Source organism: Canis lupus, chromosome 11, assembly GCF_003254725.2.
Source record: "Canis lupus dingo isolate Sandy chromosome 11, ASM325472v2, whole genome shotgun sequence".
In the NCBI taxonomy this organism is placed as follows: domain Eukaryota; kingdom Metazoa; phylum Chordata; class Mammalia; order Carnivora; family Canidae; genus Canis; species Canis lupus.
In genome coordinates, this window is record NC_064253.1 from 10,942,073 (window position 1) to 10,964,626 (window position 22,554).

The following is a 22,554-nucleotide window of genomic DNA, read 5'->3' on the forward strand; positions in this document are numbered from 1 at the left end:
TCTGACCACAATAGTATGAAACTAGAAGTCAGTAACAAAAGCAGTGCTGAAAAATTAACCAATATGTGCAATTTTAACAACACAATCCTGTACAAGCAATGGCTCAAAGAATCACAAGGGAAACCAAAAACATACCAAAACAAATTAAAGCATAAACACACATATCAAAATATATTGAATGCTGAAAAAGCAATTTTAGGAGGGAAGTTCATAGTGATAAATAACTACAATTAAGAAAAAAATATTTCAAGTGAACAGTCTAACTTTATACCTCAAAGGAGTAGAAGAAGAACAAATCAAGTCAAAATTTAGTAGGAGGAAGGAAATAATGATCAGAACAGAAATAAAACAGGCCAGAAAAACAATAGGAAACGGGAAAAAAACTAAGATTTTTTTTTTAAAAGACAGGTGACATTTCAACTGTTACCGAAGAAATACAAAGGACTATGAAAGACTACGATCAATAATTATAAACCAACAGATTGTACAGCCTAAAAGAAATTAACTCTTACAAACATACAACCTATCAAGAGGGAAATATGAAAAAAAAAAAAACAAGAAAATCTTATCAAACATAAGTAAGATAGAAATAGTAACCCAAAGTTTCCAAACAAAGGTAAGCCCAGGATCAGATAGTTTTGCTGTAAATTCTACCAAATACCTTTAAAAGCTCTAATCCCAATCCTTTCTCAAACTCTTTCAAAAAACTGAAGAGGAGAGAACTGTCCCAAATTCATTTTACAAGGCCAGCAATACCCTGATACCAAAGCAAGTAAACGATATCACAAGAAAGTAAACCTAAAGACCAATATCCCAGATAAATCAGTGATGGTTCAATATGCAAATCAATAAATATAATTGAATGCATTAGTAGAATACTAGAAGTGATCTGATCATCTAAATAGATGCAGGGAAAGCATTTGATAAAAGGTATCCAAATCAGAAAGAAATAATTACAACTATCTTTGTTCACAAGTGATATGCTCTCTCACGAAGAACCCTAAGCTGTTCACCAAAAATCTATTATAAACTGACAAATTCAGTAAAGTTGAAGGATAGGAAATCCACATATAGCAATCATTTACATTCTTTTTTTTTTAATTTTTAAGACTTTATTTATTCATTCATAGAGACAGAGAGAGAGAGAGAGGCAGAGACACAGGCAGAGGGAGAAACAGGCACCATGCAGAGAGCCTGAGGTAGGACTTGATCCAGGGTCTCCAGGATCACGGCCTGGGCTGCAGGCGGTGCTAAACCGGGGTGCCACCGGGGCTGCCCTACATTCTATACACTAATAATGAAACATCTGAAACAGAACTAAAGAGATCATTAAAATAGTATCAAAAAATAATAAAATAATTAGGAGTAAATTTAACCAAGTAGGTTAGAGATTAGTTCACTGCAAACTACAAGACCTTGATGAGAGATAATGAAGAAGACACAATAGAAAGCTATCCCATATACATGGACTGCAAGAATAAATATTTTAAGAATTTCTAAACTAGCCAAAGCAATCTGCAGATGCAACCCAACACCTATCAACATTCTAATGGCATTTTCAAGATGGAAGGAGGGAGGGAGGGAGAGAGGGAGGGAGGGAGGGAGGAAACAAAAATCCTAAAATTTGTATGAAACCACTAAGGAGTCTGAATAACCACAATAATCCTAAGAAGAGCAAGCCTGAAGGATTGACACTTGTTTTTTTTTTTTTTTCATACTATTTAACAAAGCAATAGTAATCAAAACAGTATGGTTCTAGCATAAAATCAGAGAAAAAGATGAAACTGAATTGAGAGCCTAAAAATAAACCCTCACATGTATATGTAGTCAATTGATATGTGACAAAGGAGCTCAGAGTCAATGAGGAAAGAAAAATCTCTTCAAATAATGTTGAAAAAACTGGATGATCACATGTACAAGAATAAAACTGAACCCCTATCTTATAACACTTAGAAAAATTAACTCATATGATAAAAGACTGAAATTTAAGTCCTAAAACCATAAAACTACTATAAGAAAATAAAAGGAAAAAGCTGTATGGTACTGGCCTTGGCAATGATTTTTTTGGATAGGACACCCAAAACACAGAGATTAAATAAAAAGTTAATTAGTGAAACTACATTTAAAAAAGCACTTGCACAGCCAATATATATATTTAATTTAATTTATATATATTTTATATTTAATATATATACACATATATACATATATACATACACACACACATACATACATATCAACAAAACCAAAAGACCGTATGGGGAGAAACATTTACAAATCATATCTGTTAAGAGGTTAATAACCAAAATACATTAATAACTCCTAAAACTCAATAACAGATATGCAATCCAGTTAAGAAATGGGCAAAGGCTCTAAACAGACATTTTCACAAAGGAGACATACAAATGACTGCAAGGGTACATAACAAAGAGCTAAACATACTAATCATCAGGGAAATGCAAATCAAAACCACCATGAGGAATCACCTCATACTTGTTAGCATGACTATTATCAAAATAAGGCAAAATACAAGTAGTGGCAAGGATGTAGAGAAAAGGGAGCTTTGTTCACTGTTGCTAGAAATGTAAATTGGTACAGCCACCAAAGAAAACAGTATGAAATTTCCTTAAAAAAATTAAAAGTAGAACTACCATATGATCTAGCAATTCCACTTCTGGGTATATATCCAAAGGAAATGAAAACAGATTCTAGATAAGTATCTACATTTCCATCTTTATAGGAACATTACAATGACCAAGTCAGGGAAACAGCATTAAGCATCCATTAATAGATAACAAATAGATAAACAAGATGTGAGACACACACACACACACACACACACATATGGATACACAACAGAGTATTATCCAGTCATGACAAATGTTATCTTCCCATTTCCAACAACACATATGGACCCAGAGGGCCATACAATAAGCCACACAGAGAAACAAGTATTGTATAGTATCACTTACATGTGTAATCTATACACGTTTCTCATAGACACAGAAAGTAGAGTGGTGTTTACCAGGGGCTGGGGGTGAGGAGGAATGGAGAAATGTTGGTCAAAGAATACAAACTCCCTGGGCCACCTGGGTTGCTCAGTCAATTCAGGATCCAACACTTGCTTTCAGCTCAGATCATGATCTCAGGGTCACGGGATTAACCTCCAAATCAGGCTCCATGCTCAGCAGGACGTCTACCTGAGATTCTCTCTCTCCCTCTCCTCACACATTCACTCACTCGCTCACTCTTCCTAAGTAATTTTTTTTTTTAAAAGTACAAACTTCTAGTTACAAGACAAGTTCTGGGGATCTAAATTACAGCATGATTACTCTTGGAAATACTGTATTGTAAACAAGTTAAGAGAATGATCTTAAATGTTCTCACCACAAAAAAGAAGTGTTAATTATGTAAGTATCAACTAATACTATGGTGGTACTCATTTCGCAATATCTAAGTGTATCAAATTAACATGTCTTACACCTTAAATTTACACTAGGTTATATACCAATTTTGTGTCAAAGTGGGGAGAAGGCTCAACAGTTCTCAAACCTCAACAGGAAGCAAATAACCCAATTTAAAAATGGGCATAAGACCTTAACCTCATCAAAGAAGATATACAGAGTGCAAACAGGCTTATGAAAAGGTCTTCCACATCATACGCCATAAGGCAAATGTAAATCACAACAATAAGACACCTCTAGAAACTTATTCAAATGTCAAAATCCAAGACACCAGTAAGACTAAACATTGATGAGGATGTGGAGGAATAAAACAGGAACTCTCATCTACTGCTGATGGAATGCACAGTGGTCCAGCCACTATGGATGACAATTTGGTGGTTTTTTATAAAACTAGACATATTCTTACTGAATGATCCAGCAATTATGCTCCTTGACATTTACCCAAAGGAGGTGAAATCTTATGTCTACCCAAAACCTGCACATGAATGTTTCTAGCAGCTTTATTCCTTTTTTTTTAAGATTTTATTTATTTATTCATGAGAGACAGAGAGAGAGAGAGAAAGAGAGAGAGAGAGAGAGAGAGAGAGAGAGGCAGAGGGAGAAGCAGGCTCCATCCCCGATGTGGGACTCGATCCTGGATCTCCAGGATCACACCCCAGGCTGCAGGCGGCGCTAAACCACTGCACCACCGGGGATGCCCTAGCAGCTTTATTCCTAATAGGCAAAACTTGGAAGCAACCAAGCTGCCCTTCAGTATGTGAATGATATGCAAACCATGGTCTACCTAGAAATGGCACATTATTGAGTGCTAAAGAGAAATGAACTGTCAAGCCACTAAAATACATGGAGGAACCATAAGCGCAAGTCAAAGAGACCAATGTGAAAAGGCTATATATACACCATGCAATTCCAACCATGTGACATCCTGAAAAAGAACGATGGATACCATAAAAAGATCAGTGGTTGCCAGGGAGCAGGATGGCAAAGAAACTAGTTGTCAGAGGTGAGAGTATCTTTAGGGAAGTGAAATTGCTCTGTGTGATACCATAATAACGTAATAAGTCATTATACATTTATCCCAAACAGGATATACACCACCAAGAGTAAACCCTACAGTAAACTACTAGACTTTGGATGATTATGATGTGTCAATGTAGGTTCAACCTTGGTTTAAAATAAATCCAAATACCAATCTTGCAAGTGATATTGTTAATACAGGAGGTCATGTGTATGTGGGGTGGGATGGTATATGGATGGGAAATCTGTACCTTCCTCTAAATATTGTTATAAACCTAAAATTTCTCTTAAGAAATTATATCTTTAAAACAGCATGTACTTATTTAATTTAGGTAAGCCTCAAAGTTTTTCTCCTCTTCCCCCTTCAACCAACTCAATTAGACTTAGTCTGTTTCTATTCAACATTTACTATAATTTGAGCCCTCCCCTTTGCCAATTAATTTTCACCTTGTCTCCTTTACTTTTTACCCAAGTACTCATATTTTTTCAGTAATTTTTGCTGCTCAAATATGCAAAGATTCTTCCCTGGTATAAAACAAATAAAAGCAGATTTTCCCAAAGTTGAATTATTTATTAAGCAGGGTATTCTGTATTCAGCTTTTAACTACCTTTGCCTATCATATTCATTATAGGACAAACTCAGCTATTTCATTTAACAAGTGTGTATTAAATACTTGAATTCATTAATGGATGGAGTTTTGAAAGTTGCAATAGGACTGAGGAGGTCATTTAGTCACACCAGGTGTGAATTCTCTCATTTACAAAGTCAGTGGCTGGGACAAGGTGGAATCTAAGGTGGCATCCACACTTAATGTTGTGTTAGGAATCTAACTTTGGTGATGTTCAGTTATTGGAATGAAATCAACCAAGAACTGACCGCAGCAGTCCTCTAGCTCAGACTTTAGCCTGATAGAAAATAATTAAAATGATTTAAAATGCACTACACAGAAAGAAACATCAGTTTGTCTGGAAAGTAACCAATCTAGAAAGTTCAAAAAGAACAAAATGTGCTAGGAACATAATGAAAATGTAATCCCATAAATGCAATAGGCTAATATGAAAATATGAAATGCTATCGGACAAACCCTAAAGTTTTGAAGGAACCTGCCATCATTTTTTATTCCAAGAATTAGTAAAAGACAAAATGCTTTTAAACTTTTGATCATTGCAAGTTAGAAATAAAGGTAGGGGCACCTAGGTTAAGCATCTGTTTCTTGATTTTGGCTCAGGTCACAATCTCAAGGTCATGAGATCAAACCCTGCATTGGGCTCTGTGATGGGTATGGAGCATACTTAAGATTTTCTCTTTCCCTCTGACCTGTGCTCATGTGCTTAATTACTCTCTCACTCTTTTTCTCAAAAAAAAATTATATATATATGTATATATATACACACATATATATGTATGCATTTATGTATGTATGTATGTATGTAGTATTTAGATATGTAGTTTCTCTAAATAAGCCCTAGTCCCTGAAAACTTAGCACTCCTACCTATCATATAAAGATATGGTCAACTGGTGAGTGCTTCCTTTATTATAATAACAAATTTGTACATCTTCTCTAAAAATTACAACAGCGAATTTTTATACATTTCTCATAATGCTGCATCATCCGTTGAACTGCATAGCAGGTGAGGAACATTTTTTAAGTCTCAAGGATGGCCTATCACTTTTTCTAATTGGTTCCAATGCTTTTCAAGGATACCTTGTATTCTCTTTTAGAAAAGTTCTTTAGGATACTACTCTTCCTGTTCTACAATACCAAATGAAGTAATGTCATTTCTTCAATTTCTTACCTCTATCACTTTCAGGGATTCAAAAACCAAATAGCACAATTTTCTATATTACCCTTCTGAATTCTTAAAGTACTTTTTCCTCTTCTCTATTTCTTAAAGGAAGATGCCAGCCTGACCAAGTGGCCAAGAGCCCACAGAACAGGTAACCATGTGACTTGGACAATTAATCTGGATAGTCACATTTCTTCTGTGTTGGTGATCATTACTATGTTTGGGTAACAGCAATTCATTATATTCACTTTAGTGTGCTTTAGATAGTGTATCAACTATTTCAAATTCTATGCGAAATTGGGTTGGTACAGAGATTCCATAGCTTTCAGACTCTGTCATCTCTAAATCCCATGAAAAAATTAAGAAGCACAATGCAAGGAAATATACATCATTAATTTTTAAATTTTAGTAACACTTTCAAGTTTATACCTAGTCTGGCTAGCACAACCAAAAAAATAAAACATAAAATAGTATTCTAAAAACAATAGATTCAATGAGGTAAACATGTTAAATGCTAATAAAAATTTATGGAAAGTACATATTGGCATCAAAAGGAAAAGAGAAGTTATAAAGAACAAGAGAAAGCACAGGACAGGCATTTTATAATATATTCAGGTTAAAAATATTCTATTTCTCAAAAAAGGCCAAATTTACCATTTATGAATAATTTAAATCAACTATCCCACTTAGTTGTCATGACATTCCTGCAGAAGGTCCTTATTCCCACTTTACAAATGAGGAAAGTCAGTGATGGTAAGTTACTTGCCCAAGATCATGCATATCACCATCCAACGGTAAATCACCAATGGCATTTCCCAGGCTGGTGAGGACTCTTCGTGACCCTTCCTCTAGTCTCCAAATTTGCACTGGCGTTTTAAATAGTGCTATCAAGCTTATCACCATGCACCACTCTCTATAGTGATGTCATGTTTAAGCTCTTGAGAGGATACCCTCTGTGTACAGTAGGGGGCACAACTAGAACTGCATCATGGGCCTATGATGTATGCTCTCACAGGATCCTGTACAGATGGGCCCTGTGCTTGGCTTATGCTCTGCTATAGCTATCAAGAGATGCTTAATAATTTTCAAACTACTGACTTTACACCTTCATTTTGCACTGGCCCTGAAAATTATGTACCCAGGCCTGGGCACAATGCAAATATCTGTGTGTATATAATTGTGCTTATATACATAAAGATTGCTGATAAAAATCGAAGCTTTCAATGATTATTATCCACATGAGCTAATATGGCTAGGGGACCTAATATGCTATTACCAGTTATCCTTTTAAAAAAAGGCAAAAAAAAAAAAAAGAAAATCTAGGAAAATGAGAATATGCTCCTCTCCCCTATAAATGATTTAGTTTCCCATGCCAAAAAAAAAAAAAAAAAAAAGTGTATTAACCTGCAAAGAGAGTGTTACTCCAATTTAAGACAAAGTTTATGTTCCCATGTATCAGAGTGAATATGCCTGCAGTTATATCACATAATAGCTTTTTTATTTTATCTGACAGACTTTACAGGTTTAAGGGGAAATTAAATATTTTCTTTTTTTTTTTTTCTTAACAAAATTCTTGGTGTGAACTAGGTTAGTGAAAAAAATTATCTTCATCACAAACACTGGACTCAGACATTTCACGTCACCTTGTGAAATTCATAAATGAAATATCTTGTGACAAAAAGTCATGTTACAACTTTAGAAACTTAAGAATATGAACATGTAACAGACTTTTATACAGCAGTTTCCAGCAGAGTCTATTTTACTACCTTTTTAGACTGTAGGACATTACAGGTGGAGGAAAAACTGGTCAGAAAATTTTCTGGTAAGGATTTTTTTTTCCCATCACAATGTTCTAATTATAACAATATTCAATACAATTCTGAAATTTAGATTAAGTCAATAAAAGGCTTTGGGAGCTTTGGAAAAGTATCACTGTTTGAGTGCTACTCATCAAATTCTCATTTAAATGATCAATAATTCAGGATGAGAATCGGTGTATTTTAAAACCTGTGTCTAAGTAGGCTAAGAAACTGCTTTGAGAGCTATGATGAATAAAAGAAAAGGAGAACTGTTCTAGTTTACATAAAAATCTAGCTCATACTGGAGCTGCTAAAACTAGAACTAACTCCTTATAGATGTGTCTGAAATGAACAAATGCTCAACACCAGTCACACCCATTTGAGTATATTTGGCATATACTCAAATATACTTCAAATTACTAATATCCCCTTAAATACACTTTAGTATCTTTCAGATGTAATTCATCATGGACTTTATTAAGTTTTGTAAATTCTTTTAACTTTATTTCTCAAGGATTAGTTGTCCCTAAGAATTTAAACCGAAGTTACTTGAACATTATTTCTAGGCAGAGAAAGGAAATTTGGAAATATACAAACTAGTATTATTATCATTCACTAAAAGATTGTTTACATCATTTTGAAGCCAAGATAAGAGAAACCGGTTATTGCCATATTGAGGCTAATTCTTTTGACAAAACCCAAGAACAGAACAGAAGCTCACATTCCATTTGTTCCAAAGGGCCTTCTGGGTTGCTTAAAATACCTGTATTTTTCTTGGGCCTGGTATAAGACACGTTCGTTTGTCTCATATTACTGTGAGATTAATCCTTGTAATACAAAGACCCACTCATTGCAATCTATAAATAAAATAGCACTAATAGGCTACGTGCAATAGTCTTAATTTGAATAGTGTTGCTTCAAAATAACTTAAAATTTAAAATTTTCACCAGATTTCACCATTTTTTTCAAAAATCTTGTATCTGACCAAATTCAAAATTTTTTCATTTATATAACCTACTGTTTTTCCTAACTTTGAACGTTCTTAGAGAATTGAGCATTCTCTTATTTTTGTTCTTTTATTTTGATTAAAATATGCTCAGGCAACCTTCCACCGCATTGAAGATGTAAATCCACATTTTCCCTTTTGAAAATTTCAGGCATATTTATAGTTCTCTTTAATGGAAAGGAGAGCCATGACAACACCTAGCTGGTTGAGAAGAGAAAGGAAAAGGAGGAAACAAGGGTATCAAGAACAATATGATATAGTTCCCTGGCTACAAAGTATATAAATGGATGACAAGTGTATCAAGGAACCCTGCAAATAGAAGGCCTGGTCATAGCATAAGCAGTTTAACCCTATATGCCCTATAATCTTAGGTTGGCCTGGTACACCACCCCTTCAGAGATCACAACAGTGCACCTAAACCCAAATGCTGTGCACACACACTGGAAATCCATAAAACTGTATTGCCATGTCTTGAGGGGAAAGTAGGCTTCTCTGTAACCCAAAGGTTTGTGTGTTCTGTGATATGTTAACAGGATAAAAGAACATACTTACTGAGAGGCACACAGAAATGCAACAAGTAACCTTTTTATTTTCTGTAAGTAACCCAATGGCCCTCCTCCTGAGAATGGTGGGCAGGATTGAAGTTTTCTTAATCATTTCCACCCTTTCCAATCAAAAACTTTCCTGCCAGGCTCTCTTAGATAAAGTCTTCGTGATATAGACCGTCTTTTCCTCCCCCTTGTTCTCTCTATAAGGTGGCTAGGAGGAGCTCAGATAACCTCAGGGTGCCAAAAAAAAGGAGCCTCATCTTCTGTGCTTACCAATTTTCTAAGAAGAATTATAAATTATACAGGATTTCAAATTTTAAACATTTTCTTATAGCACAGGAGGGAAGAACATTCATCATTGGGTAAAGGGATTACAACTCACATTTAATTTCTCTGTAAAAAAAACTTAAAAATATCACCTGTGCTCTATAACAAGGCACCACAGTGGTTGAATGCTGCTGACCTCATTGCAGACTTCCATCTATTCTACTACAAATTTAGTGGAAGCAGCAGCAACTATTATCTCCATAAAAAATGTTTTTATTTCTGCCATGTGAGAATGGATGAAGTAAAATTTTAATTTGTGTACTGGGGTAAATGTCACAATTTCAGAGTTGTCATTATGATAAATAAGGCACAATTAACCAGAATTGACCCTTTTCAGCTCATGAAAAAGTTTATCTTTGTGGATCCAGTCACGTGGGTAGCCATAATAGATGTGAAATGCTGATTCTGAAAAAGCATCAAGTTCTCACAGCCAGAGAAAGCTTTATCTCAAACAGATTCAAAAGCCTATGATAGATAAGAAAGTTGTGACAAACTGACAACTTAAATTGAGTTCTAGACAATTTCTAAAGTCTACAACCTCTAAATGATTTCTCGTTGGAAGTTTCTCAAGAGAGAAGTTAGCAAGAATTAGCTGCCACTGACGAACAAAATGACACATAATAAGGCCATGTCAATGCATCCCTTGGGTCAGGTTAAAATCTAATGCTACAAATAAATAATTATTTTAAAATGTGTTATACTAACAGAAATTTTTTGCTTTAAGGGATTGGCCTAAGGAAGGGATTGATGATATACTTTTATTTGAGAACATAAGGATTTGCACTAACTAATGAATAAACAACTGGTATGAGTTCAAGCTCTCCCAATTAGGAAACCAAGATTTTTACATAGCTTAGATGACAACTTCTGAAGACAACTGAAACTTCTATTAATATCATAGCATAAATTTCAACCATGACTTTGAAATCATAGAATTTGAGAACTCATTTCATTTTTTTAAAGTATCAGGTACATGACATTTGTTTTTAATATTTATCTACACATTAACTTAACATGAAATTAAAGTATCAACGATCCATTTTCAGTTTCTGCACTTATTAAAATAATGGGAGTTGTACTGTTACAGTGACTACACTGAACAACAAAAACCTGTTCTCCTTTCCCAGTGAAGAAGAGCAGTATTATGTCAGCAGTGTCTCTGTGGCTTTTATTTAATAAAGGTGATAAATTTAGCTTTGCATTGGGTCAGTTTACTGCACCATGTACACGATTCAGAAAAAAAGATTTACAATTCTAAATTATATTTTTCCACAATGTTTTCTTTCTCTAATTGGGTATTTTATGTTTTTCTGTTTTGGTCTTTTTCTAGCTCTGCTTAGTTGCTTTCACTGGAGACAGTGAAATACATATATGAGTACGTATTTGTGCCTGCCTAGCACGCGCGCGCACACACACACACACTCTTCTGACTCCTAAAACACAAGCCATGGTCCATCTAAAGAAATCACAGATCATAGAATTTGAAATTAAAATCCCACCTCACTTTATCCTAGCTCTGTCTACAACCATAAAAGGCTTTAGAAAACTGCAACCTCCATCCTATCTGGCAATTCCCATTAACTATTTCAAGGGAAGCATAGGGGAAATCTTTTCAACTATAAAGAACTTGTTTATGTCAATAGGGACACATGCATTGACTATCAGTTTACAGAATGTTTTCTTTCCCTCCTAAATTTTCCTAGTTACAGTGACATCACCATTGTATTTGATTTTAAAGTGCAACATATTTTATAAAATTTAAGTTCCCTATCCAGAAGATAGCCCAACTACTAGCATACTATGCTTGTATAACCTTTATTTTAATTGCTTTATGCATTTACCTTATACTTCTACGAATAGAAAGTACTTTTTAAATGTCTTTTTCTTAAACTCAATTAGCTAACATAGTACATCATTAGTTTCAGATGTAGAGTTCAGTAATTCATCAGTTGCATGTAACACCCAGGCATCCCATCATGTGCCCTCTTAATGGCTCTCACCGCATTACCCTATCCCCCCAACCCACCTCCCCTCCAACAACCCTTGCCGGCAAGGATGCAGAGAAAAGGGAACCCCCCTATACCATTGGTGGCAATGCAAGCTGGTACAGCCACTCTGGGAAACAGTATGGAGGTTCCTCAATTCCAAGTAATTGCACTACTGGGTATTTACCCAAAAGATACAAACATAGTGATCTTAAGGGGCACTGCACACCAATGTTCATAGCAGCAGTGTCCACAACAGCCAAATTGTGGAAAGAGCCCAGATGTCCATCAACAGATGAATGGAAAAGAAGATGTGGTATATTTATCTACAAAGGAATATTACTCAGCCATCAAACAGGATGAAATCTTACCACTTACATCAACGTGGATGGAACGAGAGGGCATTAAGCTGAGTGAAATAATTCAATCAGAGAAAGACAATTATCATACGGTTTCACTCATATGAGGAAGTAACAGCACAGAGTATCATAGGGGAAGGGGGGAAAATGGAATGAGAAGAAATGAGTGAGGGAGACAAACCATGAGAGATTTTTAACCCTGGGAAGGAAACAGTAGTATTTTCTATGTCAAAATTATATTTAGAGACTTTACATATTTTTCATATTGCTTCTCATACTGTTTTTGAAAATTATTCTATGCTCATACATATAGACCTATCCCATCTTTTAACCTAATATGCTATCTTCCAGAATATGGATAAACCATACTTTACTTAACCATTCTATTATTATAAGCATCTTCATAGCTTTCAAATTACTATTATTTTCAAGATTACAATACATATTCCTATGTTTTGTGCACTTACACAAATGTCTTATTCTAGGTTTCATATGGAAAAATGGAATCACTTGATTCTGATTTGGGAAAATAGTATCAGTTTTAATAGAGGAGGACAAATTGGTTCTCCATGTTGGCTGTACCAGTGTTCACTCCCACCAAGAGTAAAGACTTGATGTTTCCCAACACAAGTACGAAACTGGCAGCTCAATGTCTTTACTAACTTTAACCCACATGGATTTTTTTTTAATAAGTATATGAATTCCTGGTGGCAGGACATAACTAAATTTTCCAAAGCAACCAATTCTCCTATTATGTTATACATTCCTGACGTGTAGAGGCATTTCAAGATGTTACCTATGCTGATAATGATACCATAACTTATCATCCAATCTAGGAAACCTTTGAAAGAAAAGGGGGGGGGAGGGCAGACTTAAGAACAACAGACAAAAACCTCAGTTACTCTAAACAAACTGAAAAATATGGTCACCCAACCTATCTTTAATAGCTATCTTATTTTCAATCCCACCTCCCCCAATACTAGAGATGTTGAGTATCTCCACATACATTTGCCATTTGCATTTCCTGTCCTATAAATTGCATATAATGTGTGACCATTTCTTTTTATTGGTTCATGTTTTTCTTACCTATTTGTAGGGATTCTATTCATATAATGTGTCTTATTTTTATGATTTTATATGTTGTTCATTTTATTTCTTTCTCTGGTGCTTGCCTTTTTCCCTAGTTTTATGATGCCTATGTCAAATTCAAGGTTTTTATTTTTTTTAAGATTTTTTTTTTGAGACACAGAATAAAAGAGAGAGCACACGCACACATGAGTGGAGTTAGGGACAGAGGTAGAAGCCGACTCCTGCTGAGCAGAGAGCCTGATGCAGAACCTGATCCTGGAACTCAGAGATCATGACCTGGGCTGAAAGCAGATTGAGCCACCAGGTGCCCCAAATTCAAGTTTTAAAGTCTAATGTTATTTACGTACTTTACACACACACACACACACACACACACACACACACACACACACACCTATATATGTACACACATAAACATACATACAAAATTTCTGGAAAGATGTATTCCAAACACTGGTTGAAGCAATTTCAAGCTAGTAAGGTGATTTTTATCCTCAATACATCTATTTTCAAGTTTCATTAAAAAAGCAGTCAGTGGTTTAGCGCTGCCTTCAGCCCAGGGTGTTATCCTGGAGACCCAGGATCGAGTCCCACGTCAGGCTCCCTGCATGGAGCCTGCTTCTCCCTCTGCCTGTGTCTCTGCCTCTCTGTGTGTGTCTCTCATGAATAAACAAATAAAATCTTAAAAAAAAACAACACAGTCTATAAAAAAATTTAACCCATCCACAGGTCCTAGTGTTTACTACTAGGTCTCCTCACACAATGGTATTACCCTTAGAACCTCAAAATTTCTACCTGAAATCATCTTTGTCCAACTCACTCCTACTAAGAGATTTTATCCACCTGAGGACACTGATCTTACTTTCTTTAAATCTGATGTCATCAGCAACCATCAGTGTCTTCTCCCCCACCTTTCTTCCCAGTTGAAACTACTTGATCTCAGGCTGATCCTATGTAACTTAGCTCTCATAGCTCAGGATTTCATGGGATCCTTCTTTTCCATTAAATCAGCCTATCTCTAACTTCATTTTCCTCCAATATAACTTACACATTTGTTGGACTTCATTTATTTTTTTTCCTCAGATTAATTGCTCTAGAAAGACAAGTACTTCTACATCCCCCCCATACACACACACACAATTGGATTGCTCATTCTGTCTCTATATAGTGTCAGTAATCGGAGATTAAAGAATCCTGTAACCCTCGATCTCAAATTGTAACAGGTATATCCATTTTACTTAAAGGAATTCACTACAGCATTTTATAGCTCAATTCTAAGAGGCCAGATTGGGAAGCAAATACAAATATTCAATCTCTAACATTCTTACCTATCTTTGTATGCATTTGGGTAGGTAAGCCAAATTAATTAAAAATGAATGTTCCCATTTTCACTACTTGAGGTCACTTTTAAATATAGCAATCTGGTCACATAACCGGGTAAGTTCAAGATTGGTCTAGCTACTAGAGCTATAGTAATAACTAAAAGATAAATCTGGCAGTACCATGGAAACAATGATATTTAATTCTATATCCTGATCACCAACCAATCTTGAATCACCTTATATATCACCAGTTATATTGACAAATTTCCCTCAGATGTGTGAAACTTATGTACTATCTTTTCAAATACCATTTACCCTATCAATCCATGAGTCACTTTTGAGAGATTAATACAGCAAGATTAGTAATTATTTATAGAGACTAATTTGGAAAAACTATTCCTGACCAGTCCATCTTGTAGGGATAAATTTCTAGGGAAGAAAACATCAAGTAAGACCCACTTATCACTAAGGCCTTATGATGAAAAAATGGCAACCGTGGGGAAAAAAAGTTTCTGAAGAACATTATTTCTGGAACTAGAGAGCTAATTCCAAGACATCTAACAAGGCTTCCTCATTCTCTAGCCAAGGATTCTGAATGGAGTTGGAAATGCTAATATCCCTCATTCAACTGTCTTGGAACTACAGTGTCATTGGCCCTGACCATATTCAACAGAAATTCTGAGACTAGGTAGATAAAGATATTAAATAATGATCTTTTTTCAGTTCCATATTAATCTTCACATAGCTAAGAACATGACAGCAGTTGACTCATATAGAAGTTAAAAACCAATCTTGCCCTCTATCCATAGGACGATAGAAAGTAATTAGGCCCAAACCGTCCCTTGCTTCAATAAGAGGGAGGAAGACTGAGACATAATGAAAGAGAAGGGAGCTAGCTTTTTAATGATCATCAATAACCAAATTCATAAATATGTCAAGTTACTATGAGGTACAGTGATTCAATATCTTAGAAAACTCAGTACTTTGTCAAAAAACTTAAAGAACAATTGTCATTTTCCTAACAGACTGTAAATCACAGGTGTGTTATTTGTAAAGCTAGGTCTCCATTAAGTAAGCATTACAAATGATGACTGAGTCCAGTACCTTCAATTAAAACCTGTTTGAGCCACTATGTACAGAAATCCATTAGGAAAAAAAATTCTACAAGCTATTTAGCTTATGTAAGCACATTTCTCTTTGGGAAGTATATTAAAAACTTCATCTTGCATTCTTCCCAACTTCCCTAACCAGTCAACACCTAAGGTAAATCAAAATGGCCCTCCAAGGCATAGCTCATTTTTTAAGAGTAAAAATGTCATTTACCTGGACAAAGCCCAGACAGGTGAGAAGTAGAATCAACACTTTGGCTGGAGAAGTGAAGAGAGGAAATAGCTCATCAGAGTTTTAAAGAATTAAGAGACTTCAGTGAGAGTTTTTTAATACATAGAAGAAATGAACTTTTCCATTCCTCTCTTCCTTATCATCTGGTAAATCCTAATGCAAGTCAGTTTCATTTATGTTCACTACATAATATTTATAATATTGTATTTAAAAATTACCCCCAATTTACCCAAAGTCCTATTATGTACTTGAAAGATAATTTAGTGGTTGACAGATTTGGAATTATGTTCCAAATACAACTTTATCAGGGAGTATGAGCATTTTTCCATGTGATATTCTCCTGATTTAAATGTATATATTGCATTCTACAATATATTGGCTATTTACATCAGGCCCCATTTGCACTACTGTAACATTACTGAAATTCTTTTTTTTTTTTAAGATTTTATTCATTCATGAGAGACACAGAGAGAGAGGCAATAACACAGGCAGAGGGAGGAGACGCAGGCTCTATGCAGGAAGCCTTATGTGGGACTCAATCTAGGGAATCCAGGATCACGCCCTAAGCCAAAGGCAAAGGCTCAACCGCTGAGCCACCCAGGGAGCCCCATTACTGAAATTCCTATAAACATTTGTGTACAACCCAGTTTTACTCTTGTAACAGTGTCCATATGTATGTTATTGATACACTAATATTTTTTCAATTCTGACTGCATGTTAGAGTTATTTGGAGAGCTTTTTAAAAATATTGGCACCTGGGTTCCACCCCTGAAGATTGTGATCGGATTGATCCAAGATGAGACCCAAGTTTCTCTTGCTTTTAAAAGTTCCCTATGTGATTCCAATGAGAAGTCAAGGTAGAGGCTCATATATTTATTAACAAATTGACATCCCTAATCTTAATTCATAAACCTTCAGCCTTATGAACAACCATCTACTCTACCAACAGCCCAAATTGGCCTCAACTGAATCTGTGTCCAATAGATGGCAAGGGGTAGTTCATTATCTGAATTCTCATTTTGATTCTGAGACTGAACACTTTTCAAGTATTTATCAGCCATTTGTCATTTCTTTATATTCCCTGTTCATTTGTTCAAATGCAATGCTCAAGTTTTTATTATTGTAAATAATCATTCATAAGAATTCATTATTCTGCCAAAGAGAGCAAATTTACCATTTGTCTTTTAATTTTGTTGATGCAGGTTCACAAAAATGTGAAATAATTGAATTCTATTTTTAGATAGTCTCACCCTCATTTAAATCAAATGTCAGCTGATGTCATTATACTTCTTAAAATCAAAATAAAACCACACATTTGGAAATTCCTTTTTAGTCGCTTCAGACTCCAAGTCCTACTGAATTAGTTCAATTTAAGGTTATCTTAGCATCTCTCTTGGGCCATTGTTGTCCTGCACTACATTTACCCAGACCTAATATCCAGCCTCTTTCTCTATTACTAATTATGCACAGATGGCAGTTTTATGTAGCAACTTTTAGAGTTCAGGAGAAAATCATGTGGCAGATCCTATGTTAATATGTCCATCTTCTTAAAACTTTCTTGTCTCTATTGGATGGGATCACATCTCCCACACAGAGATAGCACCTTCACCCTCCTCTAATCCATGTAGTTTCTCCGACAAACGCCTAATATTAACACAAAACACCTTCAGTATTTCTTGTGTTGTCTCAGATACAACCAAGTCCTTTAACTTTGTTTTGGTCAGATGAGACTACCAATTCTAACAGACTGCCCACATCTCAGTGGCTTAGTGCAACAGTTTCTTTAGCTACCACCTAGTGCCCATGGAAAGAGAGAGAGGGTGGTATATTTGGCTGTTTGGGAACTCTGTATTCCATATTTTTGTGCTTTCACCATCATCTTTGCTTTCAGAAGTCCAAACAAAGAGAGCTTGAGAAAGGCATAAATGCCCTTAATTGCCTTGGTCTTAAAAATAACATTTCACTGATAACATATACTAGTCAGAAAGAGTCACATTGTTGCATCTAGATATAAAGAGGCAGGAACATGTGGTGTTTGTGTGGTGAGGAAAAAGGGACAAACACTGGTGTGCAGTAGTAAATTTCCCATGCCTAGCAAGACAGTTTCCTAAATAATGAGGGTTCTTATCTCAGATGATAAGAAAATTAATTGTTCCTATGCCACATTGAAAGACATTCCATAATACTCCATAGTCAAACTCTTCAACAATCTTATCTAGTTATTTCATAATTTCATTATCGGTATTTAAGCATCAATACCCTGGGAATTTATTTTGGTGCACAGTACAATTTAAACTTTACTCTAAAAAGGTGACCAAACAGTTCAACACCACTGAGTCAATGATATACTTTTAACAATTGACATGTTATTTTGATTGTATGAGAAAGAATGCTGCTGGAATATCAATTCTATTTATCTAATTATCCTTGGGAAAGGGGTTAATGTAGCTTTATAATTTAATATATATCATCAACTTTCCCCTTTGTCATACTTGCTTATATAGTCTATACACATTTCATCTTGTCTGGAATTGCATTCCTTCCGCGTCAAGGACTTCTTTTAGTATTTCCTGTAGTATAGTCCTTTACTCACATTCATTTTTTAACACAATTGCTTTTGTTGGGGGGGGGGACTGTTATTTTGCTATTTTTAATTCAAATTTTGATTTATGTAATTGTAGGTTCATGTGCAGTTATAATAAACATAGTGAGTTCTCTTAAACACTTTGCCAGTTTCCCATAATGGTAACATTCTGGAAACTATAGTACAGCATCACAACCAGGATATTGACTTGAATACAATGCATTTGACCTTATGATTTCCTCAGTTTTACTTGCACTCATTTGTCAACATCTATCTGTGTGTTGGATTCTATGTGTGTAGTAAGTTCCACAGAATTCTATCAGTTGTGTAGGCTTGTGGATTTCTCTTCTATTTTTGAAAGGTATTTTTTTTATACAAATGATTTTTTAAAATCAATCTTTAGAGTTATCACTCCATCTTCTCTTGGTTGGTCTCATTTCTTATTACAAATCAGCTATTAATCTAACAATTTCTCTCTGCATATATCAGGTCCTTTTTCTCCTTTTTCTCTGCCTGCCTTCAAGGTTTTCTACATGTTTGATTTTCAACAGTTTGAGCATGGTACATCTAAGGATGTAGGTGTATATTCATAAAGAAGGATAAATTCCATGGAAAGGGAGGTGGGCGGGGGGTTGGGGTGACTGGGTGATGGGCACTGAGGGGGGCACTTGGTGAGATGAGCACTGGGTGTTATGCTATATGTTGGCAAATTGAACGCCAATATATATATATTTTAAAAAATTTTAAAGAAGGATAAATTCTAATCTGTGGACTTTGGAAAGGAATAAAAATTCATGAATAGATTTAAGTTGCTCAGAGGAACAGAAAACATCAAAGCTTCCCCTTGTGAGAAGATTGTCATTCTTTGACCAAATAGCAAATGGGGCTTGTAACAGGGGAGGTTGTGTATTTTGCAGTTGGGGATTTATTTCACTTCATTCTAGTTTACTTCACATCTCTCACTATCACCTAATTATTCTTTGGGGTATTTTCTTTCATCTGATCAGGAGTACCTTCATGGTAAGATGTCCACTTGGATAAATTACTATTTCTTTCTTGTTTTTGAGCATGCTACGCAAACAGCCTGTGATGCCATTTTTATGTTCTCTGTGACTTTACACAAATGTGTAAATACATATACAAGTATGTACCCACAAATGCATTATTCTGATTAATGTATACCTGTACAAATGTATTCTTTTGATTCAACAAATATTCTAAGTTGCATTCTGTCTACGTCTCTGCCTGTGTCTCTCATGAACAAAATCTTTTTAAAAAAATTTAAGTAAAATTTTAAAAAGTAAAAACCTTCCAGCTAGAAAATTTCATCTGTTCACCAAAATTTGAGGTTAAGGAAACCAGCATGGAGTAACACTCTGAGAAAAAAGAAATGCCACAGGCTGCTTAAGGACTCCGAAGGATATCCAGGTTCTAATTCCTGAGATCTGTGAGCATTACCTCCTATGGCAAGAGACAATTTGTAGATATTAAGGATCTTTATGTAGGGCACTTATTCTGTATTTATTCTGTATTATGTGGACAAGCCATAAATCCAATCCCAAGTGTTCGTATGAGAGAAGAAGGGATATTTCATCACAGAGGAGAAGGCAATGTGACAAAATCAAAGATACGAAGATGCTATGTTGCTAGCTTCGAAGACTGAGGAAGGGGTTATGAGACAAAGAACATAGCTTTAGAATCTAGATAAAATAAGACACTATATAGGAAGAGTTTGTTAGGAATAAAGCCAGGTGAAGAATCCGTAATATATTCCAAGTCACATAACCTCCCTGAATACCATATTAATTAACCCAGTGGTAATATAAATTGGTACATCCTACCATGGAAAACAGCATGGACATTCCTCAAAAAATTAAAAACAGAACTAGTAAATGATCTAGCAGTTTCACTTCTGGGTATGTAAATGAAAAAAATAAAATCACCATCTCAAAGCAGTATCTGCACCAGCCCCCCACACCAGGTTCACTGCAGCATTTTTCACAATAGCCAAGACATGGATACAACATAAGTGGTCACTAATTATGAAGAGGTTAAACATGGTATATATTAATGGAACATTATTCAGCCATCAAAAATCCTGCCATTTGTGACAACATGGATGGATCTGGGAGATATTATGTTAAATAAAAGAAGTCAGACAAGGAAAGATCAATACTATAAGAACTCAGTTATAAGTGGGATCTAAAAAAAATAAAAAATAAAAAAACCTAAACTCATAGAAACAGTGTTGGTGGTTGCTAGTGAGAAGTGGGGGAGGAGACAGGAAGGGGGAAAAAATGGATGCAGGCAGTAAAAACCTCCAGTTAAAAAAATGAGTACGTTCTGGGGATGTAATGTCTAGCATGGTTACTACACTTAATACTGTATTATATATTTGAAAACTTTATGTTTTATATTTTAAAAGTTCTCATCACAAAAAATTTTAACTATGTGAGGTGATACATGTGTGAACTAACTATTGTGGTCATCATTTTGCAAGATAGATACAAATCCAATTACTATGTTGTATACATTAAACTTAAAATTGTATAATTTTAATACTTATTATGTTTCATTCTTGCCTATTTATATTGAGTTCACACTGAAAAAGAAAATGTGTAACTGGTTGGAGTAACACATTAACTGCTGACACCCCACACCCCTGATGCCCACCCTGCAGGTCCTTTGGGACTCTGGTATGGACTCCATCCTGAGGCAGTCAACACAGCAAGGCCCCACCAAAGCTATGGTCCACTTCCAACACAGTAATAAGTACAGCTGCTTAAACCAGTAAGTCACAGGCTGAATACCACCAACTTACCCAAATTTCAGGGTAGCAATTGACCCAAATTGCAGGCCATGGTCCTCCAAGTAAATAAACCACCTCAGGAATGTAATTCGTTAAATACACATGTGTTTAAAAAAAAAAAAAAAGTCCAGCCAATGACACTAGTAATCTTGGGTTGTTTGGTTGTTTTTACATAATTTGTCTACTGAGTGCCTCATGGAGAAAAAAACTTCCAGAAGAGAACCCTGATCTTCTAATGGCCAGCTCCAGCCTCTTAGGAAGGGGTACCAAATCCTCCTCTGTGCTCTGGAGTGAGATTTCAAGTACATTGAGACTCTGCTGAAACATTGGTCATTCTGTTTAGCATGGAGTAAAGCCTACGCATCAACAGAGACCTTCCAATAATCGACTTTGAGAGTCGATTATTAAGCAATCGTAAGATGGTGATAACCAACAAGGAGTAGAAAGTTGACCCTTGACTCATCTATGGAACAAGGCTGGGCTGTTCACACCGTCACAGAGACTGACCCCCAAGTTGTTTAAAACAGTGCTACTGTGTTAAAGGTTAAAGAACTTCCTCTTACATGTATGCCTTTTTCCTCCAAAATATTCATTTCCTGCCGAAATTAACTCAACCACCTCCTACTGTTCTTGCCTCCAGTCCTCTCCTGCTGTAATATATTCTCTGCACTTCAGACAGTGAACTTTCTGAAATGTAAATCCCATCATATCTTTTCCCCTGCTTTAAAATTCATAATTGGCTCCCCGTGGTCTTGAAAATCAAGTGTACACTTCATGATTGTGTCTTACTTTGAAACAAGTATCTCAGCGCAGGTTGGTTCTTCATAGGTCCTAAGAAGCACAAATGATGGAATGGGGAAAATGAGACAGGGAAGGGAGAAACATCTCTAAAGCATGAGTTCCGAAGCGGGTTACCTCTGCGGGTGTTGGGTCTCAGTTGATTATGGTCCTCTGTGGGTGGAATACACCTGAAAACTGTTGGGGCTGGGGCTTTTACTACCACTCCCATTTGTGGAGAGTGGCACAAGGCACCTCATCCAATTAGCCCTGATGCTAAGAGAATGATCTCTCCTAGCACGAGAGAGATCCTAGGCACAAGAGAGATGCAGATAGTT

The 22,554-nt window shown here is 35.7% G+C and overlaps 1 long non-coding RNA gene across 1 annotated transcript in view; it reads left to right on the forward strand.

Moving 5' to 3' along the window:
- Nucleotides 1-22,554, forward strand: part of LOC112650402 (uncharacterized) — a 57,218-nt gene that overhangs the window by 29,416 nt on the left and 5,248 nt on the right. The window contains exon 2 of the long non-coding RNA XR_003130136.3: nucleotides 6,379-6,421. This is a non-coding gene — a long non-coding RNA (uncharacterized LOC112650402). The remainder of the gene's footprint in view (nucleotides 1-6,378; nucleotides 6,422-22,554) is intronic.